This window comes from Gavialis gangeticus, unplaced genomic scaffold (assembly GCF_001723915.1).
Source record: "Gavialis gangeticus isolate Ggan-Ray unplaced genomic scaffold, GavGan_comp1, whole genome shotgun sequence".
Classification (NCBI taxonomy): Eukaryota; Metazoa; Chordata; order Crocodylia; family Gavialidae; genus Gavialis; species Gavialis gangeticus.
Window position 1 is genome coordinate 17569284 of NW_017729015.1, and position 16815 is coordinate 17586098.

Consider the following 16815-nt stretch of genomic DNA (forward strand, 5'->3'; position numbering starts at 1 on the left):
TGTGATGCCAGATGGTCTGTGGTGAAAGCAGTGAATGGGGGAGTGGTCGCCCAGTGCCACCACAAACTCTGCGATCCTTTTGGAAAGCAGCCCTGCCTCTAAAATAAGGACAAGCCTTCTTCCCGTGTTTGTCTAGAGCATAAGGTCTTTAGAATGAGGCTTTTTACCAGGCGGTATCTAGTACAACAGGGTTCCCCCCTCCTAAATTTGGGGCCTGTGGGTATTAAGCACAGGGAGGTGAGATAGATGTCTTTGCCTTGCCTTGAGCAAGCTCCGGTCAGGGGAAGCACAAGGACACGGGGTGTTTTCCCTTGCTTCGCTGAGTGTGAGTAGGGGAGAGGGATGGCTGGGAGGCAGGGGATGGGCTCCTGGCACGGGCAGTCTTGGGTGGATGAAGAGGGTAGACTGGAGGAGAGGCAGTTGAGGCTGTGCTGGTGGTGGAGAGAAGACAGCTGTGTGCGAGGCAGGCCTGGTGGTGGAAGGAGGAGAGAAGTGTGCTCATAGGTGAGCATGGCAGGGCGGGAGAAGGACACAGGCTCTGCGTGGGATGCTGGGGTGAAGGAGCAGGCATGATTTCTGCGAGTGGGAGGAAGGTTTTGACTGATCTGTCACAGCGGTAGGGTCCATTTCAGAGAGGGGACACACCAGTCCCCTCTACCCCAGAATTGCATTTTTTTTGTCCCCTTTGCTGTCAGCACCATGGAGGCACCCAACGACTTGTGACTTTGCACCTTGAACTGACTGTTTGGTGATGCCCTTCTCTCTAGGAGGATGCATGGGCTCATGCTTTAGGCCTTAGCATCATGATTTCTAGGTTCTCCTCCCAGCCCTGCCATGCTGTAGGAAGCCACGCTTGCAGAACCCACAGTGCCTTAGTTTACCGGGCTGCATAATGGGAACATGGCCAGCTTCAGCAGGAAGCCGTGAGATGTGGAGCTAGGAGTCTGTCTGTCAAGTACTTTGCAATTCCTTCCTGGCAGATGCTGTCAAAGCGTATGAGATTTGTTTTGTTCAGGAGCGAAGCTTTTAGCGTAGCAGGTGTTTGAGGTTTCAGGCTCTCTCCTTTCCCCCTTCCGCCCCCTTCTTCCAGGAGCACTGAATGCTAGCAAGTGAATTTGTAAATTCATGGCAAGCCTGAGTGAGAGCTGCAGGCTGTCATTACCCAGATCATATTTTTTTTAAAACTACAAATAAAGAGAGTGACATTTCATCAGAGCACCTGAATGGTGTATTTGCTTTATAGCCAGCCCCGGAGTGCTTGGAGCCATGGGCTGCCGTTCAAGGTTTTTTACTCTGTGAAACAAGCTCAGGGGGAGGAGATGACCTTCCTCCTTAAAGAAAAGAAAACCCATGTTTTTTTGGCAAATGGTATGTGGAGGGAGGTGGGGCTTGAGTTAAGTGCTGATGTATTTGCTTTTACACTCAAGCTTTGCGTGACTGAGGTCTGCAAAGGGGAAGCCAAGTGCCAGACCTCAGTGGTGCTCTTCCCCTCTTGGAGCCAGTGGGAGCTGAACTGGAAAAAATGTTTTGCAAAGGCTTGGCTCATTGAAAGTTTCTTACCCGGACTTAGGCCAGAGACACGGAGAGTCCAAGAGAAGCGAAACATGGGTCAGTAAACACTGCTGAAGTGACATTTTTCAAGTGTGTGCCATCTTCTGCTTTTGCGCACCTTCTAAGGCATACGCTTCAGCACTTAATGGCATGAGACTGTGTCCCACAGGCAGGGGGCATAGAAACAAGCCAGCAGCAGCAATCGGCCGTGTCAGTGTTTCCGTTGGCAGGTAACTGGGGAGCTGCATATGTTGCGGAGGTGCAGTCCAGGACTGCTTCTCTCCCTGGCCTTCGGGTGTGGGGAGCCTGTGCAGAGATGCATCAGCTCTTAATCCTCAATGTCAAACCTGGACGGCTTCAGCTACCGAGCTGGGAAAGTTTTGCTTTTCCCTGCTGCCAAAATATTTGCCGTATTTGTTTTCCCCCAATGCATTCCCTTCCCCTGCCAAAAAAAATCTGCAGGAAAAAGGTCTTGTTCAAATCTAAACTTTTCTTTCCATTCCTGAAAACTCAAGAGTTTTATTTACCAAAAATATGTAGGGGAAAAGCTTTTTAATGGCATGGTTTTCATTCCCTTGCAAAATATTTCCCAGCTCTGCCGCAGCTACTGTGCCTTTAAACTCTTGCGCGATTCTCCTCGTTTTCCCCGTGTAACTTAGCTGCAATTCGATCAACATCTATGCACAGAAGCACCTGCTCCGTGTTAGGTATCTTCCAAACAAAAGACTTTGAGAAGGAGTCTCCCTCCAAAGCCCTGTCAGTCTTGAGATAAACAGATTAGTGGGCTAAGATGAGAGCTGCCAGCTCATGCAGGTTGCTTTGATTGACTCTCGGCAGCGGGAGGGGGGAAGGAAGGTCTTGTACATGGGCAGGGAATTCTCTTCTCTCTGGGCCTTTGAAAGTGTTCCCATCACTGTAGGCTGGCAGTGGTTTCCAAGAGAGGGTTAAGCAGTTTGATTAACATCAGCCTTTCTTTCCCTTGCCGGAAGGTGAATTACATGATCACTAGATGGTCTTTTGTTGTTGTGTCAGCAGGGTTTTGGGGAGAGGTGGGTATTAGTGGGAGGGTGACGCCTTCCTATTAGAGGGTGTTTTGTATTTCCCAGGTTTCTAGGCACTGCTGCATGGGGCTGGGAGGGAATTGTTTCCCTCTCCTGTTGCTACATGTGTCAGGGTTTGATCTTTTTTTTTTTCTGCCTTCAGAAGCGGTTGAATGTTGGCTGCAGCTAAAACTGGGGACTGCGATTATGATTGGGATTAGGGTAGGACTGAAACCAGGCGGGTTCTTGGATAGGGGGTCTTGCCCCTCCACTCAGGGTCAGACCAAACGCCATGCTTGGGATCAGGAAGAAATGTTACCCTGTGGTCAGAGGTTTTTGCCATCCTCTTATGGGAGGGGAATGACCCTCTTCCTTGGATCTCTCCAGTGTATTTAATCAGCCCTCACAGCAGCAGGACACTGACTGTAGTGGGCTGGGGTGCTGTGCGTGTGGCTGTGTGGTAGGGTTGATATGTGCAGTTTTAATAAGAGGCTGGACATAGATTTGTCTGCAGTGGTTCGGATAGGGATGGTTCTACCTCCGGAGTCCCTTCCAGCCCGACTTTCCTGCGATTTTTTTTTTTTTTTGTATACTCTGAGTATATTTTTTAGAGAAGGCAACTTTATATTTGCGGTGGAAAATGAGAATAGCGGCATTCTCACTGAGGCCATACATGGAGGAGCAATGTGGAGAAGGTGTAGATATGATGAAGGACAAAGCTAGGCATTTAGGTTGCAGTCTTGTAAATGAAGAGAACTGGACCCTTGATTCTTATGGCAAATCTGCCATGTGTTTGAAAACCCTTTTAGCAGGATGCTGGCATCTGCCTTCTTTCCATTTAGGAGAAGCGAGTGGGTGATGCTTGTGGAAGAAGGAGCCTTAATACTGCATTACTTGATTTATTTATCACCTCTGCTCTAATGCCTGAGGGAAGGATAAAGGGAAATAACATTGTGCTTTTTTCTTTCCTGATGCAAAACACAAGCAAGTCCAGCTGGTGATTGGATTGAAGATGAAATACTGGCCTTGCAGAAGAAAAAGGTGTCACACTATTAGAAACTGCAGTAAAAGGAAATGTTTTTTGGAGGTAGGATCAAAAATGGAGATGCTGGCTGCGTCCAGCCGAGCACAGCCATGAGGTATGTGGCACTGCAGACCTGTCTGCAGCACTGCACGCTGCCCATTCAGGCATTCTTGCAGTGCGGTGGGGGGGAGGGTTGACCTCAGGAGATCCTGGGGTCAAAAAAACCCACGCAGAAAAAAGCAGGGTATTGCACATGGTGGCAATGCATGCCACCCAAAACCAGAGCCTGGCTGGCTGCCGACCAAGCTCCCAGCTTCAGGAGCACCACAGCTGCAGCTTACCCAGCCCCCAGGAGCCCAAGACAGGCTGCTGGGGCCAGTGCCGTTGCTGGCCCCGGCCTCTCCTACCCCACCTGGTGTAACCTGCCACGTGCCAGAGTGCGTGTGGCACAGGCGTTCCCCAGGGAAACAAACATCCATGCTCATGCGGCCACTGGGTGCATCTACATGTGCACTTTACTGCGGAGTAGACTAATCAGCTCTGCAGTAAAGTGTCACCATCTACATATGCACCACTATTAGGCTGCACTACACTAATGAACTCAGCCATAAGATAATACTGTCAGGGACAAGCACTGTCTTATGGCGGAGTAAGTAACTATGCTGAAACGCACATGTAGACGATGACGGGCTGGCTGGGGCACGAGGGGGCTAAAGTGTGGGGGCTGCTTGCTGTCTAGTCATGGCTCCACACTTGCAGCCCCCTCATGCCCCAGCCAGCCCCTTCACCACCTGATGCCACCACCCGAAGGCTGGGGCTGACACGCACAATCCCCCTGACAGCCCCAGGCTGTTCCACCACAGCTCAAATTGCTGCTGTCCCAGGTGCATGTGTAGATGCTGTGCCTGGGAGCAGCTTCCTCTGCTTTAAATGACTGTGGAGTTTATTGTGTTGTATTAATTGCACATGTAGATGCACCCACAGGCTCCAAAAAGCTGGAGCTAGAAGGTAACAAACAGCAGTACGGGAATGAGTCATGAAGAAGATGATTGCCTAATGAAATGAACACACTGGTAGGAAGATTAATCACTTAAGCCCCTTTTGATGCCTCGGGGGTTTTCAGGGAAAGCCGAGTCATTTCAGAGGAAACTCCTCTAGAGCTGGGAGGATGCAATGTTTTTCAATTTTCCTGTGAAATCAACAGCTAGAGTGGTATCTTTTAGAAATAATACACTGGCCTCTCTCTTCTCTCCCTGAATGTCATGGGAAGTGTTTGGGCCAGCACCGAGTGCTTTGGAAATTCCCAGCCCTGGAACGTTGGTCGTCTTGTTCAAATATCCTCTCTTAATTTCCTTCTCTCCTCCTTTCTTTTCTGCCTCCTGAACATCACATGCTGGATCACTGGAGGAAGGGACACGGGGCGTCTGTCTCATTGAGGACTAGACGAACTTACTGCCCCCACTCGGAGAGTGCTTGGTCGGCGTTGCCTGCCTTTCTGAGGCAGCTGCTTGAGAGGATGCCGTGAACCCGTACAGCATAAAAAAGCACAACTGACCGAAAACTACAGCAAGCTGAAATTGTGACCACTGGGGAAAGACACGGCAAGCTTTTAAGTAATGAGTTAAACCGAAACGCTTCTGCAGCCCCATCTGTGAGATGGAAGCAGGGACTCGCAGTCTACTGGTGCTCTCATTCCTCACTCACCGCTTAACTTAGCATCTCTTGGAAAATTCATCAAGACTCATAGGGGCAGGAGCCAGCGGCTGGATGGCCCAGTATGTGTTTTATTCTCAGGCAAAAGAGAGAGGCCTCCCCCCTCCCCGCCTTTAAAAGTAAGATTCACTGTAATTACACTTACGCAATTTCCATGCAATCTTTGGGGCTATTTCTCTTTCCATGGTGAAGGAACAAATTAACAGGAAGGATCCAGGCTCTGAAATGTCAAGCAGTTGAAGTGCTGGTTCAACAAATGCTTGTTGACTCGTGATTTCTCACTTATCCGGCTGATATCCATGGTCTGCAAAAGGTGGAAGGGAAAGGATGATTAAGGACTTGATTCAAACCCCGGAGAACTCTATGGCAAGCTCCTATTGACTTCAGTAAGCTTGGCTTGGGCGCTGTCCAGCAGGCATATGGCCTATGTGTGTGCGTATAAGCACATAATGGCTGCAGCTTTGCTATTCTGGGCAGCTAGACCGTGGATTCAATGCAGAAGCAGGCTTCCTGGTCAAGCATTTCTAACAAGGCACCTACCCAAAAGCCTGAATACAATCCATCTCCATATGCAAACAGCCGTGCACCTTTGAGCTAATCCCCTCTTTTGTCAGAGAAGGCCCAGATCCCTGAAGGCAAAAAGATGCCTATTTTTAGTGAGTGCTCTGTGTGCCAAGGCTGTGTGTGTGTTTGCGCACAGATTCAGTTATGTACCTGCCAGCAGGTGCAGCACTCCCAGTGAGGGGCCTCACTGATAGAGATGAGCCAGCTTTGCTGCTGTGTTGCAGGACCGTGACGCACCTTTCCCCCGTGTCTTTAATAATAACTAAGGAAGAACCAGCTTGTGCTGATTGAGGGCCCAGGGTTTAGAGCAGCATTTTCCCAACCCTCCTGATGTTGTTTCCATTTCCCCAAAAGGACCCCCAGTCAAATACGTGCACACACGTATGCACGTGTGCACAGGCTCATGTGCAGACCTGTCTGATAGTATTAAAGGCCTAAATTAACTTAAATGCAAATCTATCCATGGGGTTTTAGTTGTAGTCTTGTTGGTCTAAGGACATAGGCAGGCCAGGTTCTTTGGGGGGATGTAATATCTTTTATTAGACCAACGGAGTAGTTGGATAAAAGTTCTTTGCAAGCTTTTGGGTGCAATCACCCTTCTTCAGGCATAGGGAGCCTCTGCTCTTCCGGGATCTCCAAGGAATCAGAGAAGGTAAAAGTGAGGAGGTCAGTGAGAATGTAAATTGGTGGAAATTAGGAAAACAAAGGGTAGAGAAGGGATTGTTTTCTTAATTTACCCATTTTTTTCCCTAATTTCCACCTAGACAACACTTCTACCCAAAGAACCTTGCCTGCCTAAATAAATTGATCACTCACTCAGTGTGTTTTTCTGTCTTGCTATTATATGATGCTTTCTCTCCTTTTTTACACACTAGGATTCGCAGGGAAGTAGTTGGTGCCCCAGGGGCTTACACTCTTTGAAATGGATGGATCTGTTCATGCCTCCCAGAGCTGCTGTTTCAGCCCCTCTTCAAACTCAGGCAACTGCTGATGGATTGGTTATGTTTGTCCCTTGTTTTCAAGATCAGAGACGATAATGCCTAGGGAGTTACTTTCCTTTTGAAAGTTGATGTTCTGAAGAGTGATGGAAAAGCTCGTTCCTCCCTCAGTAGTTTTGTCCTTCACCCCCGTGGGTGTTTGGGAAAACTGGCCTGGGTGATGGATGGTGTCAAGAAGCAACACTGCTGTGCGAAGAAACAGCTGTATGCTGTGGATCACAGTTGGGGTTGTCTGTGTAGGCTCTCAGCGATTGCACGCGTGGTAGATCTGTTCCATGCAGGAGCTTTGCTTGCGACCACCGGGATGCTTTCCATGAAGTTATTCTTGCCTGTACTTTTGTGCCTATCTCCCCCTCCTTGACTTCTGTGAGAACAGCCCCAAACTTGCTGCCTGCCAAGGCTTGTTTTAAATATAGCCCTCCTTCCTTCGCTCTCTTTAGTGGCATGAATTTTAATGTGACATCTGAGCATCAGGCCTGTCGCCTGACTCTTGCCTCCTGATCACATGCCCAGGCATATAAGCCCCGAGTCTAATTAGTGTAATAAAATGTGTAAAAGTACTAAATCTCTTCAGACATGGCAATTTTATCACATCCATATACTGTCACAGCACAAGGGAAACTGACAGTAAGGAATAAAATAGTTATGTCTCTGGCTTTTTTTTTTATTACTTTTAATACGCTACTTTTTTTTTGTTACTGGAAATTTAAATTATAATGGAGCAGCTTCACTTTTTTAATGTATCCATAGCAACGAGGACATCTAAACTCTTACAGAATGATCACTTCCCTCCTGGAGTTGCATCACATGCTTTTCAAAGATAGTCCCAGAGGTGCAGGTTTTTAATAGATTTTTTTTTTTCCTTTTTGCAAATAAACAGCTGTATACACGGAGCTTTCTCCATCAATACGCTGCCTACAGAAAAACCTGAACTTGATAACTGCCAGCATGCTTCATTACACCCAGACTGGGATTTCTCAGGCTCGATTTGGCACTCTTACTTCATCTAAGGAAGCTTTTCTCGAGCAAGTAAATCCATTGTGTTTACTTCCTTGTAAAGCCAGAGAACGCCACTGAATTCACACTGATGTAAAGGAGATTAGATCCTGCCTCCTGTCTTCAGTGGGATTACTTCATGGGTGTCAGCTGAGCGAGCTTTGGAGCGCTGTGTATCTGCTGCTTATATTACCCCTGCAGCTAGAGTCAATCATCTTATTTTTAAAACTTCTTAGACATCAACCTCAGAAAACAACTCGACAGATTGCTGTCATTCTGAAATCTGATCAGTTAAAGAAAAAATAAGCCAGGCACCGTACCTGCCTTGGAGCAGCCTTGGATGATCCTTGCTGGGGTCATTTGACCCCAGTACTCTTTCCTGCCATGGCAGGGGGTCGGACTAGATGATCTGCTCAGGTCCCTTCCGACCCTAGAAACTATGATTTTCATAGTGTGACAATTAGACGTTCCCGTTCTGAGGGAAAGAAAAAATATATTTTCTTTCCTCCTTCATAGGTGCAAAAGACCCACAAAAACTGCAAGAGTGAACCTGAGAACAGACAAAGCACTGTCAAGTGAATGAAGTACATGAGATGAAGGAAAAATAGAGGGACACGTTTTTTCTTTAGTCTCTTTCACTTAATGGAATCGTAACTGCTACCTGGATCGGTAGGAGGTCAAAAACATTCAGATAGAAGAATGATTTTTTTTTTAATAAAGTTGACAGCATTTCTTTAAGCCTGTGCAGTTCCTATATTGTAAGTGAAATTATGATAGTAAGTGATTTTCATGGTCACTGTTGGGTTGTTTTAGATCGAGAATGTAGGTCTAATAAATATAACGCAGACACTAATGTGATTTTGAACTGGAAATCTTGCGTGTGTATTTAAAATGGGTAGGGATTTGCTCTTATGTTCTTGGGCTCTTGCATCACCTCAGTGATGTGTAGTGTGCGGTAGATTCATTATCACTCATGTCCTCCCAGAGAAGTGCCTGTATTTGGGGGGTCATGTGTCTTCCAAGAATAGTTTGCAAATTGCTGGGGCACGTGATGTGCTTTAGAAATGCAAAACATGGCTTCTAGCTCCATCCTCACATAAACAGGATCTCGCTTGCTAACAAGTGGTTGTAGTTCATTAAGGTCAGTACAAAACAGGATGTTTACAAAATAATAAAGTATGTATTTTTAAAGGATTACATAATGATTGCATCAATAGAAAAGCCTGCCTGAAAACACTGTGGTTTCAAGGATTCTGAGGTTTTCAGTGTCGTTGCAGTCTGAAAGACTCCAGACACGTGCTGTTATAAAAACCATGTATATGGTCTGTCAGCGACTTACAGATCCAATGGGTGGGGTTCACTAGTGGAAAAAAGCAGGTGGGGAGAGGGGGCTGAAAAAAAGGGAAATGTGAATGATGCAAAAATCTGCCAGACCTGCAGATCAGGCTAGGGGATGAAAAGCACTCTCTTTCCTTTATGGCTCACATAGCATCACCTTTTAATAAAGATTCTATAACAGGAACCTATAATTTTGTAGGTGATGTATGAGCCGGAATATATTCCAGCTCAGTCTCATGGCTTTATTAATTCGGCAGGCCAAGCAGAAATATGCAGTAATTTGCAAAACATGAGCACCTAAGACTGAATAACTGTCACAGTAAGGTCCAATATCCAAGAGCGCTGTTTCAGTCATTCTCCCCCAATCCCCACCCTCATCGTAACAGTTTAACAGGAGAGGATACAGATGTCATCATTTTTCGGCTGGAACTTTTTAGATTCAAAGCTTCCTTCTAAGACCAAAGCACACCTCCCTAGAAGAGCCAGCCACTCAATTAATCCATAAGTAAGTAAGCAACTGTTTTCTACACCCACTCTAGCTTATCTGTTACTCTAGTTGAATGTCCTACGACAGTGAAATGGGTCTTTGCTTCTGTACTTCTGATTTTCTTCAACAGCATTTGATTTATTGAATGGGTTGTTTAAATAATGTGCTGCTGAAGTTGGCATTATAACACAATTTGACAGTGCTCCTCAACCCTTTAAGCCGAGAACTAGAAATGCATGTGAGCAGAATTGATTCTCCATATTTGAATATGGTCAGCACGCAGAGGTTAAACTCCAATGGTTAGGGGCAAAGCAAGCATATGCAATGAGATCATTAATGCACAGTTTTGCATCTTAGCCAAGAGACCGCTATAATGGTGCAGTGTCTCTTGGCATTATATTGAGCTAGTGGCTCAATATGGACACTGGAGAAAGAGTGCCATGTATTGAATCACTTGCTGCTTTATGGTCTTCCATCCAAGTATTGACCTGCTTGATGCAGCTAAATGTATGCGGTGTAACGGGGTCATAGAAAAAGGTGTTGGTGAAATACTTCAAACACATTGGATGAATAATGGGACCAACGTCACTGTTATGGTTATTATAAAGGAAGTTTGGTTAGCCCTGTTGATTTTGTTTCACAGATGGTTTCCTCCTGCCATTTACTGTCTTTGTCTCTCCCCCATTTTATTTTTCATGTTTTCAAAATGAGAACAAAATCTCTAGAGATCATGGGATAAAAACAAGTTGGCATGGACTCAATCAGATCTCTCTGGTTACAAGCCTTTGCTAGGGTCTTTAGACATATTGTGTAGGATAGTTCAGTGCTGCTCAGCTCAGTCACCTCTTTTAATTCCGTACCTGACACAGAAGCAGCAGACGATAAAGACAGCTGTAAGTAAGTTGAAGAATATTGCTTACTTGATGTGAATCCAGAGTATGAAACACGTTTTCCATCTGGCTAGCCAAAAGCTGGCAAAAACTATAGCTGTTGGGTGATTTGGGTGACTGCTACAGTCATGTGACCATGGCCCAATGCAGAACTGAAGCATTGCAAAACTGCATAAGTCCTACACCCCTGCATGTTGTGACCAGTGCCATGTGGCTGTGCAGCATCCACAAAAGAGTTAATCGGCATATGTTTGCAATGATGTGATGTCACTGTCAGAGATAACAGGACTGGATCAGTGAACCAGAAGGTTTACAGCAGCCCCACAACATGTTTCTGCCTCCCTCCCCCCTCTGCCCCATGATCAACCAATGAGAGTCTATTCTGGTGATGTAACCAATATAATTTGATATCCTTCCCCATGGTACATGGGGGTGGGGTCCTGGTTAGTTAGTTCCACCAAAACTTTTTCCCTCTATAGTTTGCTTTTGCATTTTTAATTAAGTGCGGTTCAATCAATCCCTTGTAAACAGTTTTATTTGCTTGCTTTGAGGCCTTTGATCCAAATACCGCATTGCACCAGGGCATTTTGGGAAGGAATAGATGTGGCCAGAGCCCTGGGAACATGTTGATTTTGGGCAAGATGAACCAAGTCATGACTGTCGCATGACTTCTAAATGCTGCTTCATAATCAGAAACAGAAGGCTAGTTATGGTAGTAATTACTCATCTAAATATTGACTAGCCTGATGCCACTCAGCTTACGTCTTGTGTATTGGGAGACATCCAGAAAGGCTTTGGGAATTGCTACAATAATAGAGTAATAATAATATGCAACTGTAAGAGTTTATGGCTGCGTAATGAGAATAAATGCTGAAAGGGCCCCTTATGATCATCTAAGTTGACCTCCAGCATAATGACAGGCCAGCTGGCCTCACCTAGTCATTGCTGCATTGAGCCCACTGCTTCTGCGTGAGCTACAGTAGACCTCTCAGAAAGAAAGCCAGCTGCAAAGCCTTCAAGTAAAGGACGATCCAACATGTCTGAAAGATCAGCCTCCTAGTGCCTGTGGCAAAATATTTCTTATTCTCAAGCAGTTTGGTTCTCAATGCCAAGCAAAGGTTGGTTTCAAAGAGTGAAGAGGAGGATGGATTCTTCAAATGCTGGAGGAATAGTTTTGTTTTCTTTACCTGTAAATCTGCATCCTTCAACTTGCCAGCTGAGTGTCTGCTTCCTTCCACCTGCTTCCCAGCAGTGCCTGTCCAAGTGCTGGAATTCCTCTCCTTTTGGTCTCAAGTTCATGGTGCCAGAGCCACAATCATATTACGGGCTTCAAAGGACCAAGTCCTAGGCAGGAAACTGATTTGGAAGGTGGCCGTGGCATTTTTTACCTACCTTTACAAAGCAATAAAGGGTGAGCAGAATTTGCTTTGACAAGTATATTAAGTCTTGCAGCTTTTCAAAGGCTTCCTCTGATCCAGCATGACATGCCTGGATGCTGGTACTCGGAGCTGGCCGGTGCAGTTTGTCAGAAGGGCAGGAGCAGGCAGTGCAAGCTGTGAGGAGTCACACTGTGAGCTTGTATGGCTGTCTTGCATGCTGAATAATGGCTATGTGTGCAGTCCACCTGCAGCTACTGTTTTCCACAGCACACAACCCAAAGGCTGCCCTTAAGGGTTATCGTGAACTCCAGAGCCAGCGTCAAAGCAATAGCTGGAGAAACCATTTGACAAATTGAAGCAGGCACAAAACAATCCCCTTCCAAGATCAAAGTAAGTGCCATTGCTTTTCCTCTAACGCTAGGCAGGAAAATTAGCAGCTACACCCTCCCTTCAATGGGAGCCAACCTCCATGAAGATGTTTAAAGTGGAAAGGTTCAGTGATTGACGCATAGGGTCAGTGAAGTTACACTGGGAACAAATCTAGCCGGTTGTTACCAGCATTTCCCCGTTTTTCAGTTGAATGCAAGGAGGCATAAAACCTGAAAAAAAAATAATGACAATTCCAAACACCTAAAGGACTGCATTTATCTCCTGGCTTCTAACTCTGGATTTTTTTCTTTTAAAGCTAGCAAGGAAAGATGCCATATTGAATCACTAGTGTGTATATTTTAATAGCTGAATTGAATCATGGCTTTCTCATGCATGGCACCTGGGCTGTTTTGCATTTTAATTCCATGTTTGTAATCTACTCCGGTTCAGGTTTTCTATTTTACACCCTGGTGATTTAGTCTCAGCCTCCTTTTAATCTGCATGCAGCATGCATGCGTGATGTGTAGCCCAAGAGATGTCTGTATTTAAAAATGTACTCTAATATACCCCTGTGTTAAGGGCAGAAGTATTAATTCCTCTTCTCAGCAGCCTGGGCATTATTGCTGCCTGTAGGGTGATCAGACGTCTATGTGTGTCTATATATGTCTATATATTGCATCCTTACAAAGGAGCTGTTTCTAATGAGCAGGAATTCATAGAAGCTTTTCTCTTCCCCCTGCAAATTAGGTCTAGTACCATTCAGCTTACAAGCTTTGGGTGGGGATGGGAAAGAGAAGTGTCCCATGCAGTTTAATTGGCTCCATCTGCCAAGTTATGCAAGATTTTCTCATTCCATGGGACCTCTTCTATAATGGGTGGGAAGTGATTAGGATTATTTATGTGACCCTGTGACTCCTGCTAAAGAAAAGTATTTCACTCTCTGAAATGGGCAGAGAGTGGGCAGACAAACAGGTCAGCTGCTCTGCAGTACATCTTTACACCTTTTAACTTGCTGTAACTTGTTTGTCCATAAGCTGAGTCCTGCGTGAGCAAGCTACTCCATGAACTTCTGCTCAGAGTTTCTCCAGATTTACGATAGCATATGTAAGAGCTGCTTCTGACCTTTCTCTTCCCACTTGTCGAATGGTGAACAGATTTACAACAGTGTTTCATTTGGCCCCTGAGAAGTTTGAAGATTGTGTGGGGGTAAATGAAGTGTGTGGCTGGTGGTTTATTGTACATCCTTCTGCTGCTTTGTTGTCCAATCCTGTCCCCTTGCATCCTGCTGGGGGGTAAGGTACATTCCTTTTGTACTCACTGGACGCATCAACATGAGACATTTACTGCAAAGTTGACTAATTAGCTCTGCAGTAAAACATCATCTACATATGCAGTGTTACTAGGATGGAGTTAACTAATTAACCCTGTTGTAGGATAGTACTGCCAGATACAAGTACTATCCTACAGTAGAGTTATTTACTTTGCTGCAAGGCAGGTGTAGACGCTGATGGGGCTGGCTGGGATATGAGGGTGTGCCCCCACCTGATCATGTGTAGGCGCTCTCTGGCGGTCTTTGAGCGCTCATTCAGCTCCGGCCAAGGGGTATGTCCCCAGGACCTAGGTGTTAAGTGACGTTCCACCCTGAGGGAGACCCCGACACTCGCCTGCCACAACTTGGTCTTCTTTTCTTCAGTTGTGAGGCTCCTTCTCATGGATTCTCGTGGACTGGGTACTACCCACTGTAGGCATTCTTGGGGCTCCACCTTCCCTACACCCCACCCATGCACCAGCCCTCAGGACCTCTGGATGATGGGTCGCTGGCCTGTCCCCTGTGATGTCCTCATCTGTCTCTTTATTGCCTTGTCTGTCCCTGGATTACTTGCCTGCCGTGGATGACCACAAGGCATGAGATCGTCTTCATCCTTGCACCCAAACTTCCTCTGAGGCTCCTGCAAATCATTTTCTCTTTGTGACCCTGGACCCGTTGAGGGTCTTTCCCTGGTCACAACTCCGAGTGCCCTTCAAAATAAAGTGAAACAAAGAAAGAAATAACTAAAAGATCGGGGTGTGGGTCTCTGCCCACCCCACTCACGGGTCCAACATCTGTGGTCCTTCCGATCCCTCGACGCCATCCCTCTTTGTCCCGGCTGTCATGCCGAGCTGGGTGTAGAGCCTTCTCAGTGTAGCTGGGACCCCTTCCAGAGCTGCTGATCTCCCTGAGATGCAGCCCAGGGAGTAGCTTCACCCTCAGGCGTCCTTGCTGTTTCCCTAGCCATTTCTCTGCCCCTGGCTTTTGAATCTGCTGGGTGGGGATTTTTTCTGATGTCATCGGCTAGCACCGCCCCTAGCCAGCAATAAAAGCAGCTGATGAACTGCACTGGCGGCCCTTCTTGGCACAGCTCTCTTTTTTCTGTGGGTGGTAAGTATTCCCTCTTTTCTGGGTTCTCTCTCTCTTTTTCTGGGTGGGTCAACCCTGCCTCAGGTCCTACCCTGGGACAGGGTGCTTCAGTGGGGAGGCTGCCTGCCAACTAGCCCCACACTGAAGCACCCTTGTGACCCAGCCAGTCCCTCCATGGCAGGTTGAGCTGGGTAAGAGCAAGCCCAGCTTGGCAGGCTGACCCCTGGGGCCCCCTGCTTGCCAGAGCTGCTCCACTCCGGTTCAGCCTGTTGTGTTCAATACTGACAAATGCAGGTACTGCACTTGGGCAGTAAGAACCAGCAGCATACCTATAGGCTGAGGAACACCCTTCTCAAAAGCACAGTTGCAGAAAGAGATCTTGGAGTCTGTCACGGGGCGGGGACCCCGGAGCAGTCGTGATCTCCCCTGGCGCCCCTACCGTGCCAAGTTGCCTGGCTAGCACCCTCGTTCTCGCCCACCACAACTTTGATGGTTCTGTAATATTAATGGGAGGCTACCTTTACTTGACCCCTTGGACCGGGTTCTCTTGCCCTTCTGGTCCTTGCTCTATACGAATAGGTTCTGGTGCCCCCTCAACCCTATGGGCATCGCGTGGCTCCTTCCACCCCAATACCACGCCCCAAGCCTCTCAGCTGTTCCAGACGTTAGCTGGTCCTACGTTCCTTCCTTAGGGCCCTGTCTGCGGCCCCTACTCTTGTGTACGCGCCCTCTCCGGGGCTTCTCTCATATGTGCTCTCTCCAGGGCTTCTCTCGTGTATGCGCCCTCTCTCTGGGGCCTCCCAATAGGCTCACCCCCTCTTCTGGGGCTTCTCCCCTACAGGCAGTGCCCCAACTGGGGCCTGTCCCCTCTGGCACTCACGTGCTCTCGCCCGCACTGGGGCTTCGTCTCCCGCGCTTCCCGCGGTCGCATTGCCCACACTGGGACTTCGTCTCCTGCGCTTCCCGCGGTTGGGGCTCAGGTGGCCTTAGCCGTGCCTGGCCCCCTGACCCTCCTCAGGGGTCTTACGCCTGACTTGGGCACCTCACAATCGGGCTCAGGCTGTCTCCACCTTATCTGGCCCTCAAGACCCCTTTCGTGGGACTGGGGTCAGTACCCCTTGAACATTATGCCCTCACTTGGCTTCTTGCTTGGACGCCCCTCCCTGGGGCTCACTGCAATGCTCTCGCCCTCCCTGGGGCTCACTGCAATGCTCTCGCCCTTCTGCAGTTGCACCCCCAACCGGGGCCTGTGCTCACGCTCCTGCGCCCAGGGCCTTGCCCGGGCTTCTCGCACCCTTCCCCCGCTGGGCTTATCCCGATAATCGCCCACACTGGGGCCAGGGTCGGGACACCCCAACTAGCTCCTCCTGGAGTCGCCCCCACTGGGCTGGGGTCGGGACACCCCACTAGCTCTTCCCGAAGTCGCCCCACTGGGCTGGGGTTGGGACACCCCCACATGCAGCGCCACTCTCCAGCACCAAACCGCGGTGCCCTCTCTGGCATCCAGTGGCTGTGCCCTCCCAGGGCACCAGGAACCCCCACACTACTGGGGAGCTCCCCTGAGGCCTCCTCCAACCCCTACAGCCTCACCCAGTCCTCCGGCGTCACTCTCTGGGGCTTCTCGCTGCCCCCTACCAAAATTGCACCCTCTGCGGCGCCAGGAACCCCCCCACGCTACTGCGGGGTCCCTATGAGGCCTCCTCCACCCCTTATAGCCTCACCCGGTCCTCTGGTGTAACCCCTTATAGCCTCACCCGGTCCTCTGATTGCCTTCTACGATCAGGTCACAAAGGCCATGGATGCAGGTGTTGCGGTGGATGTAGTCTTTCTGGACTTCAGCAAGGCCTTTGACACCGTCTCTCACCCCATCCTAGTTAAAAAACTAGGTGACTGTGGCATACATGCCTACACAGTCAGATGGATTGCAGATTGGCTGAGGGGTCGCACTCAGAGGGTGGTGGTGGATGGGTCATACTCGACCTGGGGGGAGGTGGGTAGCGGAGTCCCCCAGGGCTCGGTCCTGGGGCCTGCGCTGTTCAATTTCTTCATCAGCGATCTAGATGATGGG

The 16815-nt window shown here is 48.1% G+C and overlaps 1 long non-coding RNA gene across 1 annotated transcript in view; it reads left to right on the forward strand.

Annotated features, from left to right (window-relative positions):
* The first annotated feature begins 385 nt into the window (after window positions 1–385).
* The window catches only part of LOC109294153, a 23853-nt gene continuing 7423 nt past the window's right edge, over window positions 386–16815 (forward strand). Inside the window, exon 1 of the long non-coding RNA XR_002096472.1 lies at window positions 386–1781. This is a non-coding gene — a long non-coding RNA (uncharacterized LOC109294153). The remainder of the gene's footprint in view (window positions 1782–16815) is intronic.